Genomic DNA, 6,262 nt, shown 5'->3' with positions numbered 1-6,262 from the left:
GCTTTTGCAGGGCGAATCGTGTGTACAAACAGGAAACGGCGAAAGCTCTCTTCACGCGTTCCACGATACGCGACGAGGCCTTCCATGGTCATTCTGCCAGCTCTTCCATATACCGACTGAATCAAGGCAAAGCCCGAGAACAGGAGCTTTTCATTGAGGCAGCACCTGATGATGCGACTGCTTTTTCCAGAATGTATTTCAACGGATTCTATACTCCGCAGCCGTCAGTATACTTTCGACCGAGACACAGAACATTTGCAGAATTGAAACAGCTCCTTCAGCCGATTCTGACCTGGGATTACTGAAACCTTGCTTGCTGGCTTATTACCGAGGAAAGAAAAAAAAAGCCGCCTGCAACCGAATAGGTCCTTACTCCGGAGTAAGTGCGTACGGTGGAATACGCTTCTGTGTTCCCCCGGAGATACCGTGGAGTGAGGTTGCTAATATAGCACCAGTGACAAGCGACCGCAGATACAGGCATCGGAAAAGTTGTCGCTATTTTCGGTAGGCGAGAATTGCGTCTCCTTCCGATTGCGAAAGTGAGTTACTGAACCCGCAGTGGGAAAATTTTGATTTTCTAGGAAAAATACTAGCCCCGTGTGACAGTGCATGAATTGTGAGGGCTTGTGAAGAAGGCCTATAAAGATTTAAAGTGCTGTTTTGGTGAAAACTATATATCATTGTGAGAAATATCGAAGACTAGACCCAACGACACAGTACTGTTTGGCAACTAAGCTGCTCAATTTACCGATCTATTTTCATCAGAGAAAAAGGTAACTTGTATTATTCATATTTAGCTGCACAAGAATTCAGGGTAGAAATGCGTCAGACTTGTTTATCCTTAGTTTACCTAAGGTACCTGGGTGCAGCAGTGTGCAATATCACACCGATAGCACTGCAGGAAAGCATGGTGACTGCGGTTGGGTTCTAGGCGGTATGTTGTGATGGCTCAGGCAGAGCGGAAACACATCAATACATCAATTATCCTCCCACGCGGTTCGATTTTTCCGCTTCCACGCGTTTCAATTGATGCGGGACAGTTCATTAAAGGGTGACTGATAGATTACGTCATGCGATGTGTAGAATTTGTTATTCCTAGGTTACAGGAAGCCGAAAACTATATTGTTGCAAGATATTTTTCGGGAATTTCCAATTTATTGGCGTAAAAACCCCTTCGAATGTGTGCCATTACCTGATGCATGTACACGTGCAACAACATGAATTCTTGATTTACCTAGTCATAAAGTAAATTGCCGTACCAATGGCCGTTAAAACAGTTATATTTGTTAGGCATAATGAACCTTAGGCTTAAGAAATCATATTGTGCCATTTTAATTTATTTTTTGTGATGATGCGGCGAGTGGATAGAGCATTGACGGGTAACTTACTTTTTTGCGAGAACAATTGAGAAAAGTTTAAATTTTAAAAGTTTAGATTGTGTTACATACAAGTTACAGTTTTTAGATAGTACATATTTCAATAAAAAACAAGCATTGGTTTACAAAAAATGATAATTGGCGGAGTTATAGCTTTTTCCTCGAAACCGATTTTTAAAGAGGATTAACACAATGAAAGACCAGCACATCAACTAAAATCCTACCACTCAAAAATTTGCAATTGGTACAGGAGTATTTATCGTACCTTAATGATTAGTTGAATAAATTGTTTTTATTTTCTGTATACGAGAAAGTTTGTTCCAAAAAATCGATGCAATAAGCTCTAAAAATTAATCCTCTTAAGACAAATGTCTTCCGTTTAATTCCATTATAATATTGAACTGTATTAAAAAAATTTATCCTCAAACTAAAAGTTTAAGCAAGAAAAGGAAATCGTTAAGGAACAAGAAAAAGTAATGACGGCCAATTTTAAATAAATGAGGAAGACAAGTTAAATAGTTTTTCGGCAAGCGTGACCAATTAGAAATTCACTGAAAGTGAAAATAAGAAAGATAATTCAATTGTCTACAACTTTGTCGAAGACTGCCAGTAAATCCGCCTTTGTTGGAAAAAGTTATTAAACTTTTAACGAAGTGATGTCTGAGTCAGTTTTGCATGAGGCCTAGCAGTACATGTTTATGTATCAGTACTCGATTCCCACGAACAAAACATTTTTGTGAAATAATGGTTAGGTTTAGCTCAATAGCATGTTCAGAAGAATTATAGTAAATAATACGAGTCATATTTTAGTTAGAACATTTTAGTTCCACATGCCACCGCATAAAGGGCGCCAACACTAACTTATCAACGGAGAGAGATATAAATTAGGTATCTTCTACAAAGTTGTATAACCGGCATTTTTTCAGTGATTCTTCCGAACATCTCGATATTCTATCTCTTGTTTATGAAAAGTTACTGTTAGCGCCCCTTATGCGGTCACATGTGGAACTCCGAATACAGGATAGTATTGCAATCGGTCGATACGAGTTTTTGACGGATGCTGGTTTTCCTGGTTTATGGATGGCGATGACCTTCACTTGCCTCCAGTCAGGAGAGACAATGTTACCCTCAAGAAAATTATTAAACAAGCATCTCTTGTCAGAGTCAGGCAGATTTTTCAACAAGTTGAATTTGATTCTGTTTGGCCCTGGGGCATGATAACACAGCAAGTGAGAACTCCACCATCGAAAAAGGTGTTTCCTTCGCGCTATCGTAAAGGGACGCAGCGCGGTAGATCTTCTGTTTCAGGGAGGAATCTTGGCAAAATCGAATATCCAACATTTTGAATATTCCATGTTTTCGTTAGTATTGTTTCGGCTCGGCTATGCCCAAGATCCCTTCTCCGTTAGTCCCCTCGTTAGTCCGTCGATGAGCTGGCGCCAGTAACTCCGTTTCTTGGCTTTCATCAACCTCTTCATTAGCGTGTCTAACGTCGCGTACTGTCAATAACTATCGGGTAACTCGTCGTCCCGGAAGGTTTTATACGCGACGGCATTCTCTGAGCATTCTTTGTCCCACCATAGATTGGAAGGCCTTCCGCGAGAGTTCGCGTCTGGTACGCATTTTGTCTGAGCTTAAATCATAGTGTCGAGAATCAAGCTTGTACTCTTCCTCGGGAGGAAGCGCTTTTGTAGACTCTATTTTGCAGGATATCGCGGAAGCAGAGCTATTCCAATCAATATTTCTTGTGAGGTCATGATTGTATATGGTAACCCTAAAAAGTTGGCAATAGTAATTACGATTGGCAGTTGGTCGCTACCGTGGGGATCAGGGATTACCTTCCACACCGATGTCGAGCAGAGGAACCGCAGCGATGCCGAGCAGAGGGACAAGTACAAGGCGCTCTGGCGTCGCCTCTTTAGTAGACAAGTTAGTATAGATGTTTGTAGAGACCGGTGGCGTAGCTATCTTTAACGTTTATGACAAAGATCGCTTAGATCATCCCTAGAGAGAATGCTTAAGTTCCCCTCGTGCTGTTTGTATGCGGAACATGTCGGAAGATCATGTAGGTTTCCCGTACAGTAGAGACACTTTTCAACATCCCTTCCACAGAATTCACCCACAGATTCTCACCGTATTTCCCACAACGAAACTTGTGACAGTGCATGAATTGTGAGGGGTTGTGAAGAAGGCCTATAAAGATTTAAAGTGCTGTTTTGGTGAAAAATACATATCATTGTGAGAAATATCGAAGACTAGACCTAACGACACAGTACTGTTTGGCAACTGAGCTGCTCAATTTACCAATCTATTTTCATCAGAGAAAAAGGTAACTTGTATTATTCATATTTAGCTGCACAAGAATTCAGGGTAGAAATGCGTCAGACTTGTTTATCATTAGTTTACCTAAAGTACCTGGGTGCAGCAGTGTGCAATATCACACCGATAGCACTGCAGGAAAGCATGGTGATCCCTTCCACAGAATTAACCCACAGATTCCTCCCGTATTTCCCACAACGAAACTTATTGTTACAATGGGAGGCTGTGTTTCCTAGTTCTTTTGCAATTAGTACAGTTCACAACCCGCGGTACAAAAAAGGGGGAACAGGTAGACGAACATTGTCAAAGAGGAGGTAGTTCTGTAGAGCTGACCCGACAATTGACGCCCGATAAGCATCTGAGTTGACACATGTCCTCTTTCCGGTACCTGCGACTAATACTAAATACAAACGTTTGCATTCCAGTATCTTCACTGGCTGGAGCATGGGGTCTTTAAAACAGCCAACCCTATGTGTCAGTAGATCCTTGCAATTCAAACTCGAAATGAAGACCACCCCTCATACTTCCACCCGATTTGCTGGTACATATACTCTGTATCGATGCGTAAATGTGTGCCTGTAGTCAGCAATATTACTTGCCTGATTAAAAAACTGTTTACCACCACCCGAAGCTTATCCATGCAAATTTTCAGTATTTCTGTCCGTTCCGCCGGAACTCGAGAAATCTTCAGTGAATTCAAACACTTTTTGTCTTTGACCCGGAAGAAGATAACCTAGGGCCTGGTGGCCGAGCATGGATATTAGACCGGCAACAATTTTGATTTTTTTTAGAACGCTGCTAACTCAAATAGTAATTGGATGCACAGATCATATGCTAAATATGAGCTTTCTCCGATAGCTCTAGTTCACCCACAAATAATTTTAAATTTCTATAATAATATATATGGAAACTCGGAAATAAAAACTTAAAATCCAGTAAAAAATTCCACAGTAACTCTGCATACCTCAAAACGTATGGTCGCGTAACTTATTTTATAACGAACAGCTTTGTTGAAGATTGCACCTTGATTGGAGGTTCCCCGATAAAGTTATTTAACTTTGAAAACCAACTAATTTTTTTTGAAATAACCTATTCTAAGCATGTGCGAGAAAGAGAGGCAACACATAAAATGTTGATCCTTACACCTTAAGTTTTATATCTGCAGATTTTGGGATGCACAAGATGACACTGACATTTTTTACTGAATTTATTGTTTCTATTGCCTATTTTTCATACGTTTTCACATACAAACTTCAAAACTCTTGTGAGTGAACTAGAGTTTTCGTAAAAAGCTCATATTTGATAAATGCTATGTGAAGCCAATTACCATTTGATTTAACAGTGTTCCGAAAACAAGTCAAAATTGTTGCCGGTCTAATGGGTATACCTTGAGCCGGGGAGTCGATTTCATTTCGACATCCATCTCACCTTGAGGTGAATCTTTGTCAGGGAAATTTTTGCACAGGCCTATTGCCCAGTGCACATGAAAGAAGGGAACGTAATATAATAGCGGTACTTATCTACTACTGCTTTGGTGGTCGTATAACTGTTAACGCGTACACACAAAAGAAGAAAAAAATCTAAAACCTCAGTATAACCTTGAAAGCGGATTAGCTAGCTTTGCTTTACTGCTCTACAATGCACTTGCCGAAAAAAAACGTCTACACGCTCTGTGAGTCACTGTGCGAATAACTTTTGCGGAATTTATTTGAAACTGGACTAATTTCAGTCAACTTCAAGATTGATTTGGGTGGATGATTTGTTTCAAGCCAACACATATCTAACTATTAGCGTTTTTTCTTAAAAATTGTTTTTTTTTGTTGGAATTTCAATACCACAAAACAAAAAACAATTCTGCTACAACTACATATAAGGTACGAAGTACGATATTTTATAAAATTTTTGAAAATTGATTTCGAAGAATCTATTTTTGAAATTTTTTAAATAATAGAAATTAGAGTTTAAAAGTGTTTGATAAAAATATTCATCTTCAAAAACTCTGAAAGTCATTGAGGTTACATAACTTTTTATTTTTCAAAAAATCGTGCGGGGCTTCTTTGAGCACTTCTTATTAATTTTTATATTTTAACGAATTATAACTCATTTAATAATGGACGGATTTTTATCATATCAGCACAGATTTATCGTCATCGTGTATGTATTGTTTATGCCAAATATGAGCAGAATAGGTTCACAAATAGAAAAGTTGTTCATATGGCATTTGAAAATATTATATATGGACCAGCTGGGAGCTACTTTGCACACTTCTTTAATTCGATATAAAATAAAAATTAACCAATTTTTTTTACTTTTATTGAAATATCATTAATTTATATTGATTTCAGAGGTTTTTTCTTATAATAAAATATCACCCATGTATCGCCTTTTTTAAATGAGGGATTCATTTGAATTTAAAATTTATAACGATGCTCGCAAAAAAGACTACATATTATACTCGATAATAAAAAGTGAGCTAAGAGGCTATTTCTGACGTACATTTGAGTGCTAAATTGATGGGGTAATTAGTACACAATGCCATGTGCTCAAGTTATGCATTTTTCGAGTCA

At 38.6% G+C, this 6,262-nt stretch overlaps 1 protein-coding gene across 4 annotated transcripts in view; it reads left to right on the top strand.

Annotated features, from left to right (window-relative positions):
* The first annotated feature begins 208 nt into the window (after positions 1–208).
* LOC131681503 (prohormone-3) overlaps positions 209–6,262 on the top strand; it is a 100,193-nt gene continuing 94,139 nt past the window's right edge. Inside the window, exons 1-2 of one of the 4 annotated variants that reach the window (XM_058962316.1) lie at positions 209–379; positions 582–773. The gene's annotated coding sequence lies outside the window, so the exon portion shown is untranslated. Of the gene's footprint in view, positions 774–3,535; positions 3,706–6,262 lie in introns of those variants that run through there. The other 3 variants (XM_058962317.1, XM_058962318.1, XM_058962315.1) reach the window with 3 other exon arrangements.

This window comes from Topomyia yanbarensis, chromosome 2, assembly GCF_030247195.1.
Source record: "Topomyia yanbarensis strain Yona2022 chromosome 2, ASM3024719v1, whole genome shotgun sequence".
Lineage (NCBI taxonomy): Eukaryota > Metazoa > Arthropoda > Insecta > Diptera > Culicidae > Topomyia > Topomyia yanbarensis.
The sequence above is the reverse complement of the archived record's forward strand: the minus strand, read 5'-3'. Positions and strand labels throughout refer to the sequence as shown.